This window comes from Falco rusticolus, chromosome 8 (assembly GCF_015220075.1).
Source record: "Falco rusticolus isolate bFalRus1 chromosome 8, bFalRus1.pri, whole genome shotgun sequence".
NCBI lineage: Eukaryota > Metazoa > Chordata > Aves > Falconiformes > Falconidae > Falco > Falco rusticolus.
Window position 1 is genome coordinate 57,289,045 of NC_051194.1, and position 26,084 is coordinate 57,315,128.

Below are 26,084 nucleotides of genomic sequence, written 5' to 3' on the forward strand. Positions count from 1 at the left end.
GGAGAGCAACACCCTCTCCTTTAGGTCCCCACTGAAACCTTATTCCATCCATCTTTGTCTTTGAGAGGAAGATGCTGAGCTTTGCGAGCATGGGTGTCATCTGGACCGGGCTTGAAGATACCACTGCAGCCCAAATGGCAGCCACCTCATGTTTCCTCACCCTGGAAATACTCTCTTTGCTGCATCCTTAGGGAGTAAAGTTTTAATCACCCAGGAGATGCCTCTTGCCTGGCTGCCGGTTCATGTAGTTCAGTTTGCACCAGAGCATGCTCACCTCCCTCCGGAGGGTCCCGAGGTCCATTTGCACACATTGGCCCCTGGATCACATTCCCCTGGGCGCGAGCTGAGCACAGGGAGTGAACAGATCGGATTTTCTAGGAGGTCCCTGAGTAAGGACCAGAGTGCTTCCATGTGAGCTGGGCACAGCAGGCATGGCTGCTCCCTGGTCTCCCAGCATCGCTCTATGCAGAGGTTTAACGCTGGCGATTCACATCTCATCTGGGAGAAAGGTGAAAAGCTAAACATCTCCCCATGTATAGAGATACATAGCCCTGGAATTCCTGTTTATAAAACTGCAATCAGTGCAAGCGCAAATTAGGTAGAATCAGTCAAGAGTAGGAAATGGCCGTCAGAAGTTTTTAGGTTTTTTTTTTTTAATTTAAAAAAAGAAAGGCAATTTAAAACCGCTTTGGCTGCTGAGCTTTCATAAAAGCTTTCCAAGACTGCATTTCTATGTTGCGTGTCACCATGGAAGACACACGAGATGTAGTGAATTCCCCCAAGTTAATTTGAATTATGCCACAAAACAGATGTGTTCTTTGGTGCACAGAGAACCTTTTTTCTTCAATTTCAAAATGACTACTGCCACATCCGATCAGCTCTTATTATCCCACTGCATCGTCTGACGTGACATAACGAGTCATGACACCCTCGTATATCATCAGGAGAGATGGTAGCAACTCCGCCAGAGTTGAGAAGAGCAGCTATAGCACTGTCGTGTCGTAGGAGCAGGTTTGATGGGAAGCTGGGGCTACTGTCGTGAAGGTATTTGGGAAAGGAGAGATTCTCGTTTCTGTAGCAATTAAGACCTTGCAATCAAGCGGCATGCAGGAACGAAGGAGGTGGAATTAATCGGTGAATCGTATGGAATTTCACCCTCTGGGCTCAGCTCCCAACTTGTGGGAAAAGACACAGATTTAATCAGAAGCTTTGAAAGCAGGAAGAAATCATTAGAAACACCCAGCCTGGCCGCCTGTGTTAGAGCAGGTTGTACTTTTCACACAGAAATTCCTTGTCAAGTCCAATAACCCAGGGCTGAGGAGGAATCTGCCACTGCATAGAATCTGCCACAGATAGAAGCTCAAGACAAAGCTGAGAAAAAAGGCACAAGATCCTTTGGGCATGTATTCCAATGGTTAAACCCCTCTCATCTTTAGAAAGCATTAACCTAATGCCAGTTTTCTGACTTCACCTTGCAGTCGGTGTACCTCGCCAGGTCCCCTGCTTGGTTGAGGACACCACAGCCAAAACTCGGTGACATGCAAATCGCTGATCCAGGCAGCAGATTTGTGGGGCCATGAGCGCAGGGACATCCAGAGATACTTTCTAAGTGCCCCGTGAATCTAGAAGTAGCACCGTTCCCTCCTACAACATCCTCCTCTGAGATCTTTCCACCTCCAAGTGGTAGTTCAAGGACTGCCACCAACCACGCTTTCCTGCTCTTCCCCTGGATGCCTTCAGAGCCCAGGTACCAAACATTTCATGTTTGGTGGTTTTTCCTTGTCTTATCACCACATTTCCAACTTTTTCCGTGCCTCCAGATAAACTCATCAACTGTAACATTCAGTTTCTCCTTCCCACTCTTGTCACGCTGAGTATAGATAACCATGACCATGGAAACGCCCTTCAGCATGACCTACTGTTGATTTAACCAGTTGTCCCCCTTAGAGCCTATAGATCCTCCCCATCAGCCCGTATCTCTCCATTTCTGCTATTACCGTGGCTCGACTGAACCCTAAGCATACAAAGGTACATTTGCACGCTCATGCTTGCAGGGCAGCAATATCACAGGGTCATGTCTGATTTTCCTTTTAGGTAAGCTGCTGTTGGAAGAGCTCAGTGCTGAGCTGTACGGTAAGTTTTCCAGATGTGAGTCATTCTCTGCATCACATATGGGGGGAAAAGTCCAATTTTACAGCACTTCTGGTGAAGGAATGCAGAGAATGTGTTGTAAACACTCCCCCCATCAAATAGGTGGTAAATTGAGCCATGAACGTTTGAAACACTGTACTTTGGAGAACTGGTGGGAATGACTTGGAGTTCTGAGGCTCTTCAGTCAAATTGTTTGTTCCTTCCGTTCCTCAATTTCTTTTTGTTGTATTTCAGATGACGAGTGAGCTTTTCCTCTGCCTTACTCTCCTGGTATGCTGTAGTGGTTACTCACAAGGTGGCTACCACAATCAGTAAGCAAGAAAAAAATTGTGGCTCTACCTATTTTGTCATCGGCTCTACAATGGCTCCCTTAGGAAATCCTGGCCTGAACATGGCCAGGGGCTGCCCTGGAGAGCACCTTTCTGCCTGTCAGATGGAAGACGGGTGTTTTCCCACCTTTGGAAGATCTTTATCCATAAACAGGCAAACAAACAAACGACTCAGCAACCTTTCTTCCCCTAGTGAAAATATTTTAACTATCCTAGATAAAGGAGCCAAGCTTGACAAGGCATTACATGTGCTTTTCATGAATTTTTGCAGAAGGCGGTTTCTGGACTGCCTGAAGGAATGCACTTACCATGCTGTTTCCCCTATATAAAAACACTGAATTAGCATTTCTCCCTGTGATTCTCAGTGTAATATTGCTGTGTGCAGAACAATACAGGATAAGTAAAAACCCATAAAAAAGGCTCTCATAAAACTGCGCAGTGCTTGGGTTTCTTTCCTTAATCTCTTGACTTCATCAGTTGTTCCATCTACTGATGGGAACAAGGGTCTCCTCCACAGTGCTCGTACACTTACCAAAAATCTCTGCTCTCCAAGAGACAAGGGGAATAGGTGGCCATCAGCCAGCTAAAAACAACGATCCCAAAAAGTATCGGGAGACACGATCCCTGCTTGGTCTGAGTCACTATCAGGCGTGGTGTTGGCAATAGGAATATGGGACACCCCCTTGGATCCTACAGAGAAGCAGACCAAAGGAGAGCAAGGCAGCATTAACAAGGGGAACATAAGCATGTTGTGTTTTTACGAGAGGCCAAAGAATGTCAGCTGGGAGCCAGTCTTCAGGGTCCATCTAATTATTCCTTGAGAGCTTTTAATTCGCAGCCGGTTCTGTTCCTGTTTAGTACCTGGCGTCTAATTTATGGGACAATGTTTCTTTAAGACTGGCATTAAAGTGCAGAGGTAACCATTCAGGGTTAAGAAGTTAGGCATTACATTCAGATTAGTATTATCAGATGACCTGAAGCAGGGGTTGTATTAAAAAATGCCTTAATTAAAAAATACAGGTCAGAACTAGTTTAAGCTCCAAACCTCCAGTTATATTCACTAATTAGAAGGCTTGGACGCATGCCTCAGAGTGATGGATGAGCTGTATCTGCCTCATGGCATCGCATGAAGAGATGGGACATGGCTCTCCAGGCATGGGGCTCAGGCAGGATTGCGCCAGCTTTCTTCATTTCAATTCACTTCTCTTCCTGCCCCTCCCGCCCTCAGAAATTAATGGACCGCAGGCATTCAGGAACCAGCAGTCAGCAGGGCACTAACTCCTCTTGGTTGCTTCACTCTAAACTTCAACTCACGCGCTGAAGCCACGCCAGCAGTTTTCTCACAAAAAGCATAGACAGACTATAGTTGAACACGTTATCAACTTACTGCCAAACCTCCAAAGCACCCGTGCAGGGGTCAGAAGATGTATTTCCCTGCCTTCGCCCAAGCAGAAGGTTTTTCGCCCTGAAGGATGCCCTACGCCTCAGCAGGGTGTCCTCAAGGTCTTCAGACTTGCTCTGACAGAGGTCTACGTCTTGTGCACAGGAACGGTTTGCTGGGGGACAGACCACAAGTAACCATGTCTAAAGCTCATGGGTTGAGCAATCCTGAGCAAAAGGCAGGTGTTCAGTCTCAGTCCCAATGAATGTCTTCTGGTTTTCACCAGACAGCAGGCGAGGGCACCACGCCGACCATCTACACCCCATCCACAGACATGCGTACCGATGCCCTGCCTGGTTCAGCCACAGGTAGGCAGTTTGTGGCTAGGATGCAGGTTTTATCCTAGTCTCCTTGGGACCACCGTACAACACAAAACCATCACCAGAACTGCCAAAGACATGCTCCAAATCCAGCATACTTCACTGGATGGTTTCAGGCAGTTTCAGATGAAGTCAGACCTCTTGGCTGTTCCTTGTCAAAGGAAAGCAAACCCTCCCCACGAACCTCACCAGAGCAGTCCTGCTTAAAACGTCTAAATGTCCACCTGGCATCTGGAAAAAGCTGCTTTTTCACTCAGAGAAAAATCTCATCATTTGTATGAAAGAATTGGAGGAAGAGACAGGGTGAGGAGCTGAGCCTCTCACCCTGGGAGATTAGAGACCTACAACACTGGAAAGCAGAGAAAGCAAGCCCTTCGCCAGGCTGTGGGCTAACAGCTGCAGGTTTTACCTTTCACATTAACTGTTCAGATGCCAGAAACCAGATTGTGACCTCAGTAAGAAGCTTGCAAAAAAAAAACAACCCAAAACCAAAAACCTGAAAAAAACTACCTTCCTTTTTTTTTCCTTTATTTTTTTCTTTTGACTACAGCATATTATAACCCATTGAAAATTCACATAACTTGCCTGTTTCATTTGTTTATTTGCTGCACTAAGTAGAGGTTTTGCTATATAGCTTGTAATTCCTTTGGGAAAGTAAATTGGTAATCTGATAGAGAAAGCCACAAATGGAAGAAGGCCTTCCAATTTAGAGAAAAAGAACATTTCCTTGCAGAAAAAAGGTTCATTACTCGGTTATTTCAGCATGCAAGCAAATTTAGTGAGTTCTCAGTAGGTATTTCAGATAAAATGGGAAAGGGAATTGTCACAGTGACAATTGATTTGTTTGGTGTCAGTTCTGCTGTGCCCTGTCAGTGTGCTTCTCCATTAAAGGACATTATTGCTGTCCTCCTGTTTCATTTACATAATGAAAACAGATGAGCTGTCAAGGCCTGTGTGGCACAGCACCTCATCCCCTTCCATGCTGTAGGAGGAGAACGCGAGGTGGTCACCGTCCCACCACCTTGTCAATTTACCTGGGGTGCACCTCAAGTGACAGCAGCTCACCTTTATTAGGCACCGCATCAGGAGGCACCAGGCAATCAACCCTAAATTCATCCTGCCCATCATTTCCATCACCCTCACTCCTGCAACACAAGGAATAAGTCAGTAAACATCTCTTGCATTCAACAACGGCAGCAGAAACGACCCGGAGCCCCCACGGTGAGATTAATAGCCAAGCACCACGAGATCTGTAGGGCAAAGAACATCTCCATCAGTAGCAATTTGTACGGCCCCTTGCACTGTGTGGCTCTAATCACTGATCAGAGCCACATGGTCTCCAGCTTGACAGATATTACATTTCTTTATAATCCCTGTTCCTTTTGTAATCCCCATGGGCTCCAGCCCGTGCCTGGGGAGCTCTACATGCAAGTGCTCATGCGTGACGGAGGGAGAATGTTGCTAGCCGCTGACAGCTGAATGCGTTAGGAGATCATTGAGTCAATGGCATCTTCCAGCCAACGTGGCTGTAAGACTCCAGCATCCCAAAAAGCTGCAGATGAAAGAAACAAAGAGGCAACATCTCCTTTTGGAGAGCATCATCCGGGTGTTCGGTCCTTTCCTGACACACTGGAGCACACACAGAGGATCAAAGCAGGCTTTCCTCCATCCCAGATTTATTACTGGAGAAGATGTCTCCTAGGAAGCCGACGGGGTTTCTGGTTCTCATCTCCTCCTCCCTGCAGCTGCCGCATCGCTCAGTGTCACAAATTGCATAAATCAGCACTAATAGCCGGGAGATGAAAGCATAAATAGGCCGTCAGAAAAGTTATTGACTTTCAAGGGAAAATCCTGCCCTGACGGGCACCCTACAACCTCCCATTCATTAGGGGGGAGATGGAAGGGGTGCATGTCAAGGCGAACACCAGCCCTCGGGACGCAGGTTTCACTGATGGCAGGTCCAACTGATGCAGGCGCCTGTGGGTCACATGGGAAGATGCTTCAGCCCTATCTGCTTCCTGCTAGCTGAAATTCAGGTTTAGCAGCTACCCACTACTTAATCACCTCCAATCCCATCCCCACCTCATAGATCCCGGGGATTCAAGCACCAGGAGAGCTCAAGCAGGACAGTGGTGCTTGTAGTGAGGTTGGCAAGGATAAACCACTGAGAGCATCAGACTTTAGGAAGACGCTGAGAAATCCCAAGTGCCTAGTGAGGATGGGGGTGAGGGGGAGAAAAGCTAAGAGCAGAGCACCGAGCCTTTAAATCCCAAACTCTGCTTCGATACTTGTATCTTAAAATTTTCTGTTCTTGACTTGCAGGTGAGAAGCCTGGCTTTCTCTGTTAAAGTGGCAGCAGGGAATCTTTCTAAACTGCCTCTTTGAAAGCTGTGAACTGAAAATGAAGAACCCACATGTATTCGTATTTAAAACTCTGGGATATTAAACACTGGTCCTGAGCTAAAAGTGGGGAGAGTCCTCAAGGGGAAGCTGACTCCCACGGCTTCATGGCTCAGCTTTAGCACACCGCAAATGAAAAAAAACAACCACAAACCAACAAGCAAAACTGATTTGAAATAACCCTGAACCCCAAACGGAATTTCCAAGAGCTTCACTGGAGGATTTGCACTCAAACTGCCACCCAAGGGAGCGGCAGGACCAACATCGCCAGGTATTTGTACCAGAACACCAACTTTTCTCCAAGCAGAAGACCTCCATCTTTTCCCCCTCTCTCATATCTCGCTTCTTTTCACATCACACTTAGGCTTTCCTGGGGCTGCTTCTCCACTGTAACAGCAGACAGGAGGAATGTGGCACACCAGGTTTGTTTGGATAAAGTGAGAAGGGGGGATTACCATTAGCTTTCTAATGGAAAACTGGCACCGCAGTTAGCTTTTAGATCGGTACAAGGTTCTGTAAATAAAAATTGGATACAGGAGGGGGAAGCCTCTGAATTCCCCAAACAGCAAATTACCGATACTCCAGGAGGAGTGATTAGGCAGGATGCCAAGCCATCACTAACATTTTCCAAAAATAACTAAGTCAGAAGTCCATAAACGTAAGGAATTTCTAGCACAGAAACTACAGCCCACGTGTTCTCCAACAACCAGCTAGGAGCAACCCTGGCAAAGCCCGAAGTGATGGTGGGACTTGTGCCACTGACTCTGGTGGTCCTGGAAGCCAGCCCCAAGGAGATGTTTACGTGGCCTGTGTCACAGCTAAAGCAAGCCACCTTTTGCCCGATGCCCTCTTGCAAATATTTTCCTGCTGGTGAAAAGCAAAACAGGAGGGAGAGGGGTTGAAAGGAGCTAAAGGCTAAGTTCAGCTTGCTGCTGTATCCCCTGACCCTGTAAGCCAGACCTTTAGCATACCAATGGGGAAACCAAGCGGAGAGCGTTAAATCCTCACCCATCAAGCCCACCACAGAGATGCGTTAGGCTGACAGCTGCTCTTCCCACTTGAACTGCTACTGAGCTAGTAGTAGTTTAAGGGTTGCTGAGATAGCCCCTCTACTACCTTGCAGCGACTGCAGTGGGTGAATACTCTTTCTTTCCAGAGATAGCTCTCTCTCCGGCACCACTGTCTGCTCTGCATAGCAGGGGATTTTGCAGGGAACAAAGATACAGAAATACAACTGTAAAACTACTTTTAAAACCTGCCAGAAACAGGCACGGAGCTGGGAAAAGCTTCCTATCCCTTAACACCTTTTGGGGTCCCAGTGCTGCGGCCGCGTGGCAGGGCAGTCACTGCCCGGAGGAAGGAGGGAGACCACAGAGCTACAGAGGTGGAGAAACACGAGTGGATGCTACAGCTCTTCTTACAGATGCGCATAGCATCAGTCAAGATGACTGCTGCAGAGGTTTTCTTCCTAAAGATGACTGCTGCAGAGGTTTTCCTCTTCTGCTTGCAGACAGTCTGCTCCTGCTGCCCCACATCTGGCAGTGCAATTAGGTGGCAGCATTTGGGGAAAATCCTAAGGACTGTACATTTTCTGTCATGCGGCAGGCACAGTGTATGCAGCTAGGTCAATACAAGATGACCTGTGACATGCCACATTTGAAATACCGTATCTGCACACTTGTTTCTCACCAAGCCCAGCTTTGCTCGGGCCATTGCTTAGCTGAGATGAAACTCAGGCCGTAAAGCAGCTCAAGGTTTTTTGCTTGGAGATGCAGAGCCATCTATGTGGAAACATTTGCAAAGCTCAGTGCTTTCCTCTAAGCAACCTCAGGAGGAGAGTCCAGCGGTCAGACTGAGAGTTTAGCACAATTCCTATATAAATTGTACTCTTCCAGCGATACAGCTTTATTTTGCAAAGTGATAAATCATAATCTCATTAGCTTGGCTCCTTTAGTGATGCAGAACACCCCCTATCTGATTGGCAAAAGGAGGCAGGTTCCAGAAAGCGAGCTTGCATTCCCATTAAAGCATGGGCAGTATTTTTTTCAGCCTTCTCCTGTTTCAACAAGACATTAGTATGTACAATATGTGCTCTGCAACTAGTTTGATCTAATCCTCTTCTTTGTTTGCCTTTCAGCATTGCAGCTTTTATAACTAGTATGGCATTAGCCTGCTGACAAAAATGCAAGGCTGGCTCGCTCCATCTAAGTCATAAGAGCCACAAGCTTCAGTTACGTGTGACAGCACTTCTAGAAGCAAGTCCTGTCCTGAGCAAGGTCCAGGAGAAGAGCCTGGGATAGGTTTTCATCGTCAGTGACAATACAGGGCATTAGAGGAGAGAACTGATGCGAAGCAGGGATAAGTAAGCCCTTTCCCAGAATCACGATTATTTTTTAACTAAGCATCTAAAAAAAGTTGACAGCATTTCTCAGATTTTTCACATCTTTCAAAGTATCAACATTTCAAGTGAAGTTGTTCAAAAGTGTCACTACCAATAATTTCAACTTTCTACTTAAAAAAAAAAAAGGTAGTTACAATTCACTTTGACATTTATACATATAAGAAATACTCCTAAAATTATACCTATTTCCCTGGGGGAAAAACCCAAACCTCTAAGTTTCGAAGTCACGTTTGAATTCAAATTATCCTCCTTTTCATATGTAGAAAATCCTGGTGATTGACACAGGGTTTCAAACATTTTGCAATGAGCCTTTTATGAGGCGAAGCACAGGCAAAGAAAAATCTGCTTTTAAAAAAAATCTATTTTTACCAGATAAAAACAACACTACAAAAAAGATGTAATGACACACAACCAGCAGAGTGCGTTCCAAAGGTTATAAAATACCGAGGCAGAGCTTGGAAGAAACAAAGCCAGAACTGGCATTTATCTGGAAAATAATGATATCTGTTACCGGGCACCTGTTTATCTCTGTTTTCCTCTTTTAGGGAGAGTTACCCAACTGCAGTGTTGCTCTGGTTTTCCTCACTACAGGTCACTGCCATGTCGTGGGACCGCAGACCAGAGCCACCCCTGAATAATTCCCTAAGCTCAGCTGCAGAGAGCTGGAACATACGAATTACCTCTCTATTTATAAGGTAATAGCTCTGATGGGATATTCAGCCTGGAGCAAAGTTGTGTTAGTAAAATCTGGCGTTAGAAGACAACATGGCATCTGGCAGGTGCAGCAGAGTTCGCTAGCCCATCCTCGCTTGATCACACCGGGACATCCCAGGAGCATTCCCAGAGCACCACAGAACATGCGCTGGTTTAGGGTCTTATTGAATGTTTTCCTCTTTATTAAAGTTTGCAGATATTCTGCCTCTTTGCAACCTCCAAAATCTGGCATCCTGGAAAAAAGTCAAATGCAAGGCAGAACTGCTCATTAAGGTGGGCTGGTGCAACAAAAAGAAATGCAAATTAGCCCTAGAGAGTGCCAGAAATGGCTCACCAGGCCCTCCGGATTGGCGTGCAGGCTGGGGAAGCCCCCCAGCCCCCCTGCAGGGCCAACAATGGGCCCGAGATTCGGGGAGGGCAATGCAAAGCAGGCACAGACCCGAGCGCTGCCCTGGCTTCCAGCTGCAGGGACCTGCTGCTGGCCCCGCCGATGGAGCTAATACGCTGTCTCCTGGGGCTCCATCGCTGCTTTTTCCTGCCAAAAGATGATGGCAAGCAAGAAGGGAGCCTTCAGATGTTCTTGGACAAAAAGCTAGGACTGGCTCTCTCAGGGAATTTGCCAAGTGGTGAGATATTTTTCTTTCCAGACTCCAACTTGCTTTTGCCAACAAAGGAGAGGCAAATTGTTGAAAGGAATTAAAAATATCTCAAACACTACCAAGCCCCTCAAGCCTTCTGTCTTCAGATAGGTGTCCTGCTCCCACCTATTAGCCAGGGCCTGTACTGGCTGCCAGGAGCAGAGCTTTTCAGTCCTCCTCTGCTGGGTAACATGCTAGAGAAGAGAAGTTTCCATCCTTTTCTTTTCCTTTTTTTTGGTTTTCTTCCCCTTTTCCTTTAAGCCTTCCCCCCACAACCACAGCAGCTTTACTGAAAGGGCAGCAGTACCAGAGCAGCTGAAAGGAGGCAAAGCCCCATGTGAAACCCATCACCCACTTTCATGCCAAGTCATCCCAATTTTATTTGAGATGGCTCCCAAAGAGACACTCAAATTGCTTTTTCAACTTCATTTGGAAAGCTAAGCAATCCCAATCAAAGGCTGGAGAGGAGCGCTGCTGGCTCATCGGGGAGGGGAGAGCCGCTGCACAGCTGCAGTGCCCTTCACCCGCTGTTGCCTTCCAGGCAGTTACTGGAGTGGACAGACGAAGCCAGGCAAACAGATAAATTCTCAGCTTGGGCACACCTCAGCACACAAACTGCACCGCTTCGGCTACATGAGGGGGTACAACCTTACCCACAGCAACCCATGCAGTTGCACATCTGCTACAGCAGCCCCCGTGGCACGGTTGCTTGCAGTCCCTATTTCAATAGAGCGTGTTTTCAGTAAAAAGCATAACCTACCGAAATAAATGACTCCGGCATAAGCACAAGCAAAGAAGTACCGCAGACTTTGGCATCAGGGCCGTTCCAGTCCCTGCCACTGGGCAAGCTGGTGCAAGTGCTGCAGCTGGGCAGAGCTGGTGGCAGCCGCCTGGGTAGAAGCAGCCAGCGTGGATCTCATGGACCGACATACTGGGCACCAGATGGTTTTACAACCATCCCAAGGCAGCTTCTGGATGAGTTTTTGCTAGGGAGAGGAAATAAAAAAATAATAATAATAATTTAAAAAAGAACATTACTGAGAGTTGCAATATGGCAGGTCTTGTTAGAGGTGCAGATCTATAGTCCGTGATCACTTTTGTGTTTCACTCAATTTCTTCAGCTTCGGGCTGCGTGACACATCCATCCGCTGAGATGGCAGCTCCTCCACTAGCCCTGCAGGACAGTTATTTGCATTTAACTAAACTACAAAAAAGTCAAAGGCGGCTATTGACACTAGCTGTCATTTCAGCTGAAGGGCCAGACTACACAGAGCTGGTGGAGGGGAACTGTACGGGATATTAAACAGGCCACTAGGTTTCAGACATCGTCTGCTGTGTTTTGAAAGGCAGGCCTCCTTCACCCAGCAGCGTTTCTCAGGATCCCAGCACAGCTGCACAGGAGCTGCATCCCCAGCTGACACAAACCAGAGCTCTGCTGAAGTCGGTGGCACTGCACCCACTTTCTCCAGTCACAGGATCTGGCCCCAAAATCTTCCAGCTCAGCATCCTGTGATCCTTACAGCACTCTGCTTCTCCCAAGACAATCCAAGCCTGGGCAGGAATGCCCTTCTGCTCAAGTCAAAACATTCTCAATGTTGTGATTTTCCACCTATAATTACCAGGAGATTAAATTCCTTCATTGTGAACAAGCATGATTGCTCCTTTAAGACGCACTGATGTGCATGCTTTCAGAGAGGGAAGACCAGGGGAAAGGAGAGAAGGAAAGAGGTTGAAAAGGAAAATCTAAACAAAGCATTGATTTTCTTTTTGGAACTGGGTTGCAGTAACCCAGCAGACTGTCGGAATTTGGTATATCCCTTGGCTCAAGATCAACCAGCCCCGTGGTGGAAGGTGAAATTAAAGCCATGTTCTCCAGCAAGCAAGACAGCTACTCTCCATTCAGCTTTCCACAAGAGACAAGCTTTATTTGGAGGCTGTGGAGCCACATACTCAGCTAGCACAAAGCGGTGCCCTTTCACTCAAGGATCCAGCCTGCCCGGGGGTCAAACAGACCTTTTAGAAGTGGAGCAGATGCTTTTGTTTAAGCAGCTCGGTGGGAAAGGTCACAAGCAAGTTGCTCCTTATCCTCCTGTCCTCCACTGCCAACAAATGTATTTGAAGGTACATAGGCTGAGCTTCCTTCTCATAGTCCTGCCCTGGATGGTTGCCTCCAAGGAAGAGTTTAAGCCTCCTGTCTGAGCTCCAAGGCAAATCAAGGCCATTTACCAATTTTATTTTTTTTAAATCTTTTTTGCTAATAGCACTGTGAATTACAGCCAGCAGCAATAATGAACTCACAAGATAACGCCCCTGGGGAGAGCGCAAGGAAATGCAGGGCCAGGATACAGAAGCTCTCATCAGGCAGATGGAAGGCTCACTAACGAAGAGCTTTGCAGCAGGGGACGGTTTGGATTCAAGCAGACCGATGGATTGAGCCTTTTACGTCTCATACATTTTTTTTCCCCATGCTTCCTACAGGCAATTCTTGCCAGAATTTTTCGGACTCCACTTGGCGGAGAAGTGTTTAATCAGCATTCAGCCTCTTTACGGGGCTGTCTCTGAGGGAACAGATTCAGACGAGCGATAGCAAGTGGTAATTTTGGCTGCTTAATCTGGATTGATTCATTTTAACAGTCTGCTTAACAATAGATACCATGTGGCCATGACCAAAGAAGTTTCATGGTCTTTACTGAGATTTAAAGTAGGTGTGAAATGCTTTAAAAATGCATCATTACTGCAGGAGCGATAAAAGCTTCATTGCCCTAATGAGGAAAAGGATTGGCCCAAGTTCCAGAGTGGTTAATGCTTTTCTCTGTAAGGTCATTCAGTGTCGCCAGATTACTGAATTTCTCTTATAAGGTTGCCGAGGAAAAGATGAGAGTTTGAAAGTTCCAGATCCTGGAGGCAAGTGATCGCATGCATCATGCATACTCTTCTGAACTGCTGCACCACCTAGGAAGGAGGAGTTTAGGTCTTTTGGCCTCGGAGCATGACCTATGAAAGGCAATTCAACTGAAGGACTTAACAATTTCAGTAAGAAAGACACCTCTTCGTCCATTCCATCCAAAGCTCATCCTCCTCCCAAGCTTTTAGCCAACACTCAGATGGGCAAAATGTTATGCATCTGATTTTAGCTTTCATACTGCATATATTATTCTTGCATTGCTTTGGATTTAAAAAAAAAAAATTGAGACAAACAACCATAGAATGCCTTACCTCACATTATAAAGTATGACAGATGTGTTTCTGTAATACATTTTGCAATTCAGAATTGCAGACAGTAAAGGAAAAGGTTTTGAGATGAGATAGTAATAAAATAATTTTGCATTCCCAAACCAATGCATGTGCTGGTTTTAAATTACATTTTTTAAAAGTGATCTTTACTCCAATATTAAAGTGGGCTATTATATTAGTAACTGAAGGTCCACGACCAGAGCTGGCTCAGTTACCAAGATTCCAAACCACAGTAATGCCAACATTTTTGGAAAACAATGTCATCCTTAGTCCAGCTCAAAAGTAATGAACTCTAGCACTGAAATCATACTGTAGAAGTTTGGTTTTGAGACAATACTGCTTTTTTCCAGATGATGTAGGATCTTCCCCCCTCAACATCCTTGCCCATTGCTGACCCAGCCTAAGAAACAGCTACAAAACTGATGCCTCATGTTCTCGTGAATGGCCACTGCAGATTTTGGGTTGTTCCTGGTTCAGGGTGACTAATGCATTTACAGTGAAATAGCTGCATGGTAGGAGAGCATAAGGCTGCATCCAAAGCCTCACTGGCTGTGGCTAGTCCATGCATTGCACTTTGGGGATTACAGTTTAAGGTCCTAAACATCAAGGCAGTCCTACATTCCTACCTTACAACCTGTCCTACTGGAAGGCGGCTTCAAAGTTTTCAGGTTAGCTGATTTCCGGGGCTGTCTGGTCCCAAAGGCAGCTGTCTTTCCAAGCTGCAGAGCTCAGTTTGGCTGGGAGACGCCTGACCTAGGCCGCCACATCCTAGGACATTGCCTGGGAAGTTCAGACCTAGGAAGTCCATCAGTGCTCCATCCCAGGGTGGCCATGCAACAAAGCCACCTGACAGCTGAAGACCAGCAGTTCTCCGATTTCTCCTTCACACAAGTTGCAGTCTAAAAACTTTGATCATTACCTTCATGACACTTAACGAGGACAAAGCCTGGAACATTTACCAGAGCATTTCCAGTTTTTTATTACAGCACCGTTTAGGTATGAACTTCCCAGCCTACTCTGAGGTTAGCAGCAAACGCCAAACCTTGGTGACAGGGCTGGACTTGAAATCCCTAGTGCTCATCCACCTACAGTCATTCCAGTTCTTTACACATAAAATCGGTGTCACTCCAAAGGCACAAATTATAACCAGGTCAGTCCCTATCCACCAAGGGGTTTCTTTTACTACAGCCTAGCCCTTGCACTTACGTGTGCGTTTTCCCCATTATTTCTTAGAAAACATGCGCAGAGCACACACACATGTGTCAAGAGAGGAAAAGAGGACAAAGGCATGAAGGAAGCCCATCTCCAAGAAATCACTGATTAAAATTGCTCCCAAGTTCCCATTTCCTCCACAAACAGAACAGCTTGTGAAAGTCCAAGTTGGGGCGGATAAAGTATCAGCCACGTGCCTGACTTACAGCACTGGGACTGAGGTTTGGGCACCACTTCAAGACTTTCCCCTAGGAGTCTATCCAAACCCTCTTTGCTTCTGATGTGGAATAATTTGGAAGTGTTTTTAGGCTGCCGGCTGGGATAATACAAGGGCTATTGTAAACACACATGCTGCCAATCAGCACCAAACCCACACAAATATGGTCTGTACACATATAAATAACTAGTACATATTCCCTTTTTTTTTTTTTTTTAAATAAATGAATTGAAATGTTAAATTAAAGAAAAAGATGAAATCACTGAGCAGGTCTTAAGAGAAACAGTGATTGTTTATGGAAAGAGTCATGTTTCAACTAATTTTAATAAATGAAACTTACTTAATTGCAGGCTAATAGATTTAAAGAGCTACAGCTAAGAAAGAGCCGTAACCAGCTATCATCCAAGTGTGTGCAGTGAAGCAAGAACATAATTTCCGTGGATGCTGTTTCAAAAGTACTGCTGCTAGCCAAGAAAGTTTGGAAACGTAAGAGAGCATAACCAGGGCATGGAGACCCGCACACGCTCAGAAATAACCTGCTGGAGTTACATGACCCAGCCTGGAGCTCTAACCCTACGTAACTGTTGCTTGTCTGATCTCTGCTTTGGGCGAAAAAGAAGAGAACTGCTGTTTCAGGGTCATGGCATTCTGGGATAATTTTGCTTTTCCCCACTATGGTGGCCAAAAAGAAATTCACCTCACCTGTGAGACGTCCCAGCTGGCTTGAATGTAGAACAGTCTTTTGGACCTGCCCCAGCTTTCAAAGGCAGGCTGATAGGAGCCTAAAACTGGGTGTCCTCATAGGTGGCCTCAAGGAAAACCATAGCCAGATGTTTACACCATTTGGGCATGGCCACACTATGAGATGGAAAGGGCCCTTCCCTAGGATTTCCAGGTAGCTCTTGCTGGCTCTGGTCTACCTCATGCCATAACATCCATATCCTTTATTATTTCTCAAAAATTCCTCAGTTACCTCTGGTATTGCCCTCTACCAGCAGGTCTGGGCAAGCAGATGAACCAACTCATGCCAGCAGGTGAGCAAAGAAATCAGAGTCAGGGACCTGCTGCAGCTCAACCTCCCTTCCTTCCAAAAAACTGAGCATTTTTCCTTTTCCATCTCCTCCGAGAGGTGTGATGTGACAAAGGTCGACACACCTCACATCAAGGTTGCTATCTACCATGGCAACTGCTATTCCTGCAAGGAATGAAATCTCCATATCTGGCCTCAAAAGGACTAAAGAGCTCCAGGCATTTCTGTCCAGCATGCCAAGCCTAGGCTGGGATTTAAACAGCAGCAAACCAGTCTTTCGGGTTTATAGATGTTGAGTTTTCATGTCTTGCCACTGGATGGATTTTGAGCAGAACCATTCCACATGTTGGTGGGGAAAGTGAACCTCAGAAGAGGGATGAAGGGAAAAAACATAGCAGAAAGTCTTCTCTGCAGTTATAAATCCATCTTGCTAGTAAAGGAGCAGCATACAACTGTGTTGTGACTGCACCAGCTGCAAACAATATTTCCCTGAGTAGGAAGCAGCTGGAAACTGAAGCAACATTTCATGTGGAAAGGCGTAAGTTCTTTGCTCTTCCACCACCAGCAGTACTTTGACCATCCTTGAAACAATGCTTAAAATAAATTAAAGGAGTTATACAGCAGATATCAAAGACCCATGTAAGGGCTGAAATCATAGAGCTTCTGGGTTGCATCCCACTTACCAGGCCAGAAGAAGGGCTGGTTAGAGCCCTCTGAATGAGAAATCTTGTGATTCCTGCTCCAGGCTAGGCTGACTTTGCAGGAAACAGCAGTATGCTGACACTGTCATCTTAGAACAGCTTTGTTGTAGACTTGATCCAAAGCCTGTTGCAGTCTGTGCCTAGACTTCGTCTGCTGCAGCAGCCTCTGGGCAAAGCAATATCACCAACTTCTTCTGGCTCATTCATGGAGATGGTCTGATATATTTCCCCAAGCAGAAGACTGGTGCTGAGACTCCACCGGTCACAACCCACCACCAGCTATTGTACAAAGGAAGACAAAGTTCCTGATGTTAGGCACACTTAACACAACATGCAGAAAAGGGTGAAAAACAATTAAAAGACCTAAAAAGGCACTGAGGGAAGTTGACAGCATGAATTTTGCATTTGCTCATCATGCACAATGCTTAGCTTAATTTAATCAAGACAGCCGCTCTCTCACTAGCCTCCCCCCCCCCCCCCCCCCCCCCCCCCAGTGGGATGGCAGGAGAATCAGAAGAGTAAAAGAGATAATTCGAGGGTCGAGGTAAAGACAGTTTAACAGGCAAAGCAAAAGCCACGCACACAAGCAAAGCCAAAGGCAGCATCCCCTCACCACTTCCCACCGGCAGGCAGGTGTCCAGCCAACCCCAGGAAAGCCGGGCTCCATCACACTTTATGGGTACTTGGGAAGACAAACACCAACAATGCACAAGTGCACAAACACTTTCAAGGAGAACCTGCGTTGGGCTGAACACAGGATCCTGAGGACTTTCAGGGAAGCATGACAACTGCTCTAGAAAGTGGAAGGAAAGCCAAAGACAGACAAGGAACACACAGGCTGGAGCTGGGAGAAGCAGCAGGAGGCAATGATCCCTGCAAAGCCCTCATTCATTTGGGCTTATAAATAGAAACATTAAGGAGACTCTTTCCAGACTTCAGTGACTTTTTTTTTTTTCTGTGTGAGAAACATTAGGAGGACATGGTCTGCAAAGATATTATCATCATCCACAGAAGATAAGGAACATTGATTCAACTCAAGGCTCAGGACAGCTGAATATTGGACAAGCACCCTTCACCAAGCCAAGGTTTAGAGACGGTGGGAGGGGGTGGATGAGGGTTCATGCACGTCCTTTGAAGGGCTGATTAGCAAAAGAGCCCAAGAATACTCTCAAGGATGGAATAAATTAAGACATAGATTTTCTTGAGATGCCTGGGCTGCTCTGATTTTATTACATCCAAAGTGCTAAGAAAAGCAAGGTGCTGCCAAGATTGCTTTGATATTCATGTGTTAAAGGTCAGAGAGTTGCAAAAATGTCAGTTTTGTAGGTTATGAACATCTGCAGCAGTTATAATCAAACTGCATGCAACGTCTAAAGCTCTCCTTATGGTTAAGAAACAAGCAAGAACTACAGCAACGGTGTTACACACAATTTATAGCACCCATCAGTACCAGTGTCTGGCACTAAAGATATGCTGCAGCACACAAATAACACCTTGCTATTTGCAAGGCCCATTAAGCCTTGTCTACCCTCGGATGAGGGGAGATGGTACAGTTTGTTTGGTAAAATGAGCTAGAAATGCTGATCAGCTGAGGAAGCCCTTCAGGCTTCTTAATGTTTTGGTTCCCTTAAGGCTCACCTCCATAAGAGGTGTCACCAGGATGTTTCTTCTCACCTATGCAAAGCTGTACCGTAATGATATGCCAGACGAGCAGTGAGATGGTGACCTCCTCACCAATAGTCAGGAGTCAGAACGCAGAAGAGGCCCTTGTATAAGTTCTTACAGCAACAAGATAAAAAAAAATGTACTTCTAATTCCTTTCAGAGCTGCCTTGTCTTGATAGAGAGCAGCAGAGATGACGGTCGGGTTCCTGCTGTTCCCAACAGCCATCCAGTTACTCACCAACAGCTGAAAAGTCACAGACAAGGGACAGAAATGGATGTGGTTTCAGTCTCTTTTTCCTGCAGTGATCACTTTGCACGATCTCAGCTCCGTTTCCCCGCCTCTGTTTCTGCTGGTGGAAGCCCTGCTGGTGAGGACACCACTAACCCTGCTTCAGTGAAGCCAGGCTCTGGCTGAGGTCATTCCCAGCTGGAACAAGTGATCCTGTAACACCAGATGCACGTATGAGGAAAAGAAAAGCAGCACTCCTGCTTCTTGCTCTGCCACAGACTTCTTGTGGGACCTTGGGCACGTCACTTAAAGGAGAATGTGGCCAAGTCAGATGTGTGCTAAAAGGGGTTTTGGGGTTTGTTTGTTTAAGACATACTTTGGCAAAAGCTCTCCAGTTTTGCAATGCATTTTCAGCTGGAAATTTCAATCTGCAAAAATCAATATATATCAACATCTGAAAATCCCTGCTCAGGTCTAGTTAACATTATAATTCCAATATGAAGGGGGTTGGCTGCATGGAATTCAGTTTAGACAAAAGCATATGTGCTTCCACATCAGACACTGCTCCCTCTGAAACACACAGAAATTCCCCCTGCCCGTTTCCAGCTTCTTTGATGGTGCTTTGGATCACAAGACCTCAGGCCAGCTGCAGATTACAAGTCCTGACCCCACTGCCAGGTCTTTCCACAACATGAAAGGGAGGAAACTCTACCAGTAGGAATGCAGCTAAAAACCTTAGCTTGGAGCGAAAAATACAAAAAGAAAGATCTGCCTAGGGAAAAAGCATCTGGTTTGGTAGCAGGGTGGAAAGCACAATTCTTCACACTGCTGTCGCATATTTCTCGCTGCAGAGTGAAACGTATCCCAGGAAGCAAGAGGCCAGAACCCCAGTCAGAAACATTTTCACAAGATATCATCAGAAATCCATAGTCTCAGCATACCAGAGGCACATTCCTTCCCACTTCACAGTAAGGCATTGCCAGCCATATAGGAAAGAGTAAAGCAAATAAAGCCAGCTTGACTTGCATATGGGCCAGGGTTTCAAGAGCTGGATCAGAAATTAGTAGGATCTGCACAAAAGCCATGTAGCTAAAGCCCCGTTTTGAGCAGAATAGCTCCTCAGAAGCACCCACATGGGCTGCTCAGCCAGCCTTTTGCCCCACACTGTGATGACAGCAGGAGCTGTTCCCCCCACCGGCACACCTCCACGGTTATTAGCAGCTAGTAAGCCAAGTATTCCCAGGCTCATCATCAGAGGAGCTGATGATTCTTGAGGGTCTTTCATGGGTTCAATAGCATTTAAGAGTTTGGTTTGCTTTCGATGTGGAGAGTCCAAGCCAGAAGTCTCTGTGGCTTGATTCTGGACACTCCTTCTAGGGGTTCATGAATGGTGCTGGGCTCTCCAAAGGGGAATCATGACCCAGCGGGCAGCCCCCTTGTAATGCCCTGGGAGAGGCCAGTGCTCCAGGTGGTAGGATGAGGAGGAGGTGCTGTTTGCTTTTCTTGCCCATCAGTCTCACCACATTTTTATTTTTTTCCCACAGTAGCCTAGTTTCAGAGGTGTTGTGGTGGGGATCTTTCAGGCTGGGGAACAAAAGGCAAGCAGCCTATGTTGCCTGTTCCCTTGGGCAAGAGCGGGGAGAGTGAGGGCTCATCACGTCCTGCAGCTCCACGGCCTATGGATGGAGCCACAGCTGGATTTACAAGGAGGTCTCATCCTATGAGTTTATACTGGGGAAGCTTAGCCTTCAAACGGAGACATGCAGGAGCCTGATTTCTCTGCCCTGTTCAGCCTCGGTCAGTAGACAGACTCCAGGATGTTGAGACCAATGCGGAGGTAGGACCTTAAGCCACCCTAGAGACTCCAAGACGAACCAGGATGAGTAGAGGTACTCACAGCATCAGCTGGGAGATAAGTAGGGAGGCCTGGGCAGTTTCCAGTTTTGGACTTTAGACCCTCATTTCATAAGGCTGTCTCTAGAGAGGGTCTGTGCTGAATCACTGTGTCTTGCAGAACATACACCGAAGCCGCTGCTTTGGTGGTGGTTTCATCTGAAGTGCTCGCTGGCACTGCTAGAGAATAAAATATCTTAATGATTACCTGCTCCAAAGGGTACAGTCATCAACTGTCGCTGGATGGAAAGTGAGGGTCCTCTGTAGTGCGTTGAAGCCTTGTCCCCTTTCATCTTCTGGGAGAACTAGAGCTGAGCACAGCACCAAAGCCACTCATAATACTTGTTTCTATTCAAGTTATCATCCTAGAGCTCACATACATCTGGAAAAGAAGAAGAAGAAAAAAAAAAACCAAAAACAAAAACCCCCAAACCAAGAAACAGACCGTACTGAATAAGACGCCCTCAATCTGAGTCACCGAGTGGGATGCAGAGGAAAAAACAGTCATTTGGAGACAAGGTAAAAGGTGATGTGCCAAGGAACTGTGTAACGAGCAAAACAAACAAACAAAAAGAATCATACCCCCCGGGGAAGCTGCCTGCCTGGAGGTACCCCACAAATCACAGCTGCCCACGATAGCTCAGCTATCTCTCGACGTCCCTGTAACCTACAGATTCAAGACATACAAGCATGTTTGGATCTCCTGGAAGAAATTTCAAGGCTCAGCGGTGAATATAAATCATGTCTTAAGGCACTTACGCTGAAATGTCCCCAAAGCAGTTCATGGTATTACAACACGGCACTCTCCCCTTGGCTTTCTAATAGGATACGTGAGTATCTTAGGCTTGGAAATGTAATCACAGTGCATCCCTTAGTTGCCCCAAGGGTCTTCAAGAGGTAGCCATCCGGCCAGATCAGAAGGTGAAAAGTCAGCTTGCCATCACTTGTAGAGATGTCATTTCTATGGGCTGCTGTCAGCCTACCACCCCAGGCAGTGCTTAGCAATAGATGTCACCCCAAACACAGCTATGGGCTACTTTCTGCCTAAAAAAACCACCAAAACAACACCCGTTGGTGAGGGGTTTTTTTACATGTTAGTCTTAAAAAAATACAGTTCTTCACTCCAGGGCAAATGAAAGCTACTGAATCAAAAGCATTTAAAAACTTTTCTGCTAAGAGTTTCCCAAAAGCCTTCAATAGGGTCAACTGAAATAGCTTTTGGTTATTGATTGCTGTGTTTGTTCAGTTAGTCCAGCCAACAAACAAACACTTCAACTATCTGCTTCAACATTTATTTAATCCACATTTCTTCTTTGGGAAAGCTGCACAGTCCTCAAGCAGGTATCCTTACTAATTAATATAGGGGCATATTGCCATGTTCTCCAGCTCAGCAGACTTTGCATCCTCAATGTTAATAAAATCTGTCAGACACTATCTGCTTTTGTTAGCTATTACTCTCATCCCTAGGGGACTTCTCTCTTCCCTTTGAATCCAGCAGAACAAGTCCTACTGCCCATAGATTTATATGGAGGTACATCAAGTTCTCCTTCCATGGAGGGTTCCAGTACATAGGACTGTATAATCACTTCCACATGAAGATCTGTGAAAAAAATCTATTCTCCGACAGAGCCTTCCACAGAAGGATTTTTTAAACTGCCTCCAAGCTGCTATTAAAAAAAAAGGGCAAAAAATAAATAATTTATGCAAATGATGAAGTGTTAACAGCTCTTGCAATATTTGGTGCTTTTCCCAAAGCCACAGCTCATGGGGGTAAACAGCAGAACTCAAGTAATTGTGTGTGCTCCTGAGCCTTGCATTTGCAAAAAAGAACATTTCAACGGTCCCAGAAACAGGTTAAACAAACATTGATGAAGAATCACACAGGTATCACTGAGCTTGCCTTGGAATGAGAGGAATCTGCTGGATGGGGTCTCTGGTGCCTATTCCAGCGCTATTTTCTCCAGTCCTTTGTAAGTCTTTGTTTCCGAAAGTTAAAACCTCACTGGTTTTAGCCAAACTCTCATTTTATTCAAGGCATGAAGGGAACAATATTTATCACTCCAACAAAGCAGCCAATTCTCTTTCCTCCCTGCTCCCATTTTTGTCTTCTGCCTCTAGACAAGAGCATCTCTTCCCTGTGCTAATTAATAGATGGATAAAGGCTTACCTTAAGGTTGAGAGTTTTATAGAAAAATTAATTACAGATCCTGACTTTACAATTACCAGTTGAGATGCTCACATTATCTGCCATAAGACCTCCCCAGGCTTTACCTGGCTAGAAAGAAACTTGCCATGTGCTGAGACATGGCTCCAAAGACTGGAATGAAAGCTGAATCTCTAGGCAAAGAGCATAGGAAGGGCCACCAAGGACCTCCACAACGATGACCCATAGCTGGGTATTATCAACAGGTCAGAAGCAGAGAGAAAAAATAATAGGTCAGATACATCATAACGTACTTACCAAACTCTAAGAGAATGGAGACTAAGACCGTAAGAAAATAATGAATCTACTACACTGACAACATGACACTCAGCATGTGCTGAGTAGCTGTAAGTCTATCAACCAGGCTGAGACTGGGAGCAATTGGAAGAAGATGCAAGGTCACAGCAGAGGGAAAGCTCTGCTTCGGCAAGACATCTGAAAACACTAATATGCAAACTGATGTACATTCTCAGCTCACCCTTTGGACCCAGCAATACGGCGTGGCTTAAGAAGATCAAGACCACTGCGCACTTACATCTCTAACCTACAAACACTTACATACACTCTTTGGTATTTGCTGAGCTGGTGCCTCATGCTCCCCATTCCATAAATCCTCCTCCCTTTCAGGCTCAAGTGATGGAAAATGCTCTCTGAGCACACAAAATACTCACTGAAGTCAAAGGGGAACTTCAGCTAGAGAAGTACAGGAGAAAGTCACAGTCTGGAGAATACACAGGACTCCTCATTTATAAAACCAAGGTTTTAATAACTAGGAGATGTAGACAGAAACGTCATATCGGCACTGTGCAGCTGGAGTTGCGTGGACTGATCTGCACGGGTTTTACCAGCACCCAGGGAGCTCGCACTGCCAGCTGCTGCAGCCTGGGACATCCTTGCACTACGTGGTTTTACAGCCCATGACACACCTGGAGTCTGTTCTCTACAGACAACTTTGGGCACACACATGACTTAGAAAGCAGTTTAAAGTCAACACCCTACCTATACCAGTTTATACAGCAGGATAAGAACTGCAGTTCATTACCTGGTACTAATTCTCATCCGTGCCCAAGGTGCTCAGAGCAGTTGGGAACACATCTCTCAGCTTTAAGAGCAACCATTCATTAAGGATGAGCTGGTTGGTCCACTGTAGAAAAAGCTGTATGCAAAGCTTTGCCAGCCAATCCTATAAATCAACTTGCTGGAAAAATTACAAAAAAAAAAAAAGGCAATTAAGTGTCATGTCAGCAAACAGGAATTCCTCACACCATATACTCCCAAGCCATTTTTACAGTCCTTATTAGAGGGCTGTTTGCTGTGGATAAATCCTTTAAAACTGTCTTTCAAAACTCCTATGAGATAAAAAAAGAAAAAGTTCCCAAGTGACTGTCATAGGAAAACAAAGCAAGAAAAGAAGAGGAAACAGCGAGTTGTGGACCACCGTTGGTGGGCACTTGAATAGGAGCCCTGTGCTTGACACTGCCGTGACTTTGAACAAAACTGAAGTCAAACAGCTATTTGTCAAGGGGTACAAATGCACACAAGTGGTGAGAACCTGGCCCTGCTGTAAAAATGTGTCAGGGACTTTTCTGTAGGGCTGTGCCGAGCCCCCTGATGGATCGTTGTACTTGGAGGACAGCATTGTGAGCAGCAATAATAAGACATCTGGTCCGTTCTCTTTCTGAAAGAATATTTTGGCTCGCCTGAAACCACGTGAGCAGCTCCTTGTACAATGGACAGCCGCAGCGTCTCATCGCCACCGATCCGCAGCGCCGGGTCCATCCTCCCCCGCAGCCAGCAGCATCCCTCTGATCTCAGCCCCGCCAGCCCAGCTCCATGATGTGCAGCCAGCATCCGCGTGCCCTTCACACCTCTCTGTCTAGATGGCTATGAAAGCGCTGACACTGCATCATCCATCGCAGCCTCCATCACCCCAACTGCATCCCTCCTTGGAGGTCTTGCCTGTTCCTCTTGCACGGCCACGCAGCAGTGAGCTGGAAGAACTAGGCACCGGTACCAGCTGTTTCCATTCACAGACTTGCCCCAGCAAAGGGGACAACCTCTGAATACGAAGGGTTTCTCAGACATGATGCTCAGGACACCACATCCAAGCTGACACACTCACAAGCTTATGCAGCACGGCCCCTCTGTGGTAAAGCTGCCCTGCGGACAGGGGACCACAGCACACGGCATCATCTCCCCAGCCAGAGAGGGAAGGACGTGCAGCAGGAACGCGAGGATTTTAGCAAACTGCCAGTGCAAAGAGGCTCCCCATCCACAGGTAAACCAGCTCCTGGGAAGCCATCCGCTTTCCTTCCCATGCACAGGCAGGACCAGAGGCGGCTGGCTCACAGACACCATCCCAGGGAAGCAGGCATAAATTATAAAGCCTGATTTCTGTAAAAGGTACAAAGTTTCGACAGAGAGTTTCAGTTCTGAGCATATTTTACTCTCACCAAAAATAAAAGGAAGAAATAGGGACTTAATGCACTAGACAACCCTTCAGCAGAGCTTTCAAGGCACCGTACACCCTGTGAGTAACGAGGAGGGTGAGGGGAGCTGTGAGCTGGCTGGGAATGCACTTGAGACATAAAGAAAATAAGGGAAATAGAAGCAAAGAAAGCAACAGCAAAGTGGAGGAAGTAAAAAGAAGGACGCCTCAGTGCTTCAAATATTTCAGAACAGAGGCCTCACTTTCCAAATAATGTTTCAATGGAGGAGGGGGTAGACTGGTGTTTTCATTTCATTTTCACTTTGAAAACACCGTTTTCCCACTGAAGTGCAGATTTTCCCCTAAACCATTTAAAAAGAGAGCATGCCTCGAAGTCAAAGTTTTCAAAAACACATCTGTTCAAATTTATAAAGCCGGGGTTGAGAAAGCCCCCAGCAGCCCCTTGCCGAAGGCGCCGTGAGCAGCATTTCCCAGCACAGCATCCAAACCCACCCCAGCACCCAGGCACAGCACGGGAGGCACCAGCACCCCGCAGCACGGCATGGCAGGCACGCAGAGCGTGCTCCACCAGCTCAGAGGGCTTCGGAGCTGACACAGAGACCAATTTCTTCCGCTCCAGCCTTTGCCACGGACCCTGCCAGTGCTGGGAAGAGAGATAAGGAGCCGTGCTGCTGGCTGTGCAGGGGGTGATAAATGGGCTGCTGGGTCACACAGCCCCCGCGCTCCCGGTACTGACCACCAACACCTCTGCAGCTGCTGGCTCATCTGGAGAGCGTGAGGCTGCCCATCTTTTCGTCCTTTTGCAAGGAGCCAAGCAGTGCAGGCAGCCACAGGCAGGACGTGGGTTTAATATCAAGG

The 26,084-nt window shown here is 46.4% G+C and overlaps 2 long non-coding RNA genes across 5 annotated transcripts; both read right to left on the minus strand.

Moving 5' to 3' along the window:
- Positions 1–4,813: 4,813 nt before the first annotated feature.
- Positions 4,814–23,973, minus strand: LOC119152841. Of its 4 annotated transcripts, XR_005105945.1 has the most exons (7): positions 23,820–23,973; positions 20,783–21,241; positions 18,691–18,986; positions 18,427–18,566; positions 16,771–17,067; positions 11,155–11,380; positions 9,394–9,989 (listed from the first exon to the last, which is right to left on the minus strand). It is a non-coding gene; the product is annotated as an uncharacterized LOC119152841 (long non-coding RNA). The 4 variants fall into 4 exon arrangements; XR_005105944.1 differs by lacking the exons at positions 9,394–9,989; positions 18,427–18,566 and adding an exon at positions 4,814–6,218; XR_005105946.1 differs by lacking the exon at positions 18,427–18,566 and having other exon boundaries at positions 18,691–18,894.
- Positions 23,974–23,983: 10 nt separating this feature from the next.
- Positions 23,984–25,867, minus strand: LOC119152842. The gene is made up of 3 exons (XR_005105947.1): positions 25,719–25,867; positions 24,900–25,171; positions 23,984–24,768 (listed from the first exon to the last, which is right to left on the minus strand). It is a non-coding gene; the product is annotated as an uncharacterized LOC119152842 (long non-coding RNA).
- Positions 25,868–26,084: the final 217 nt, after the last annotated feature.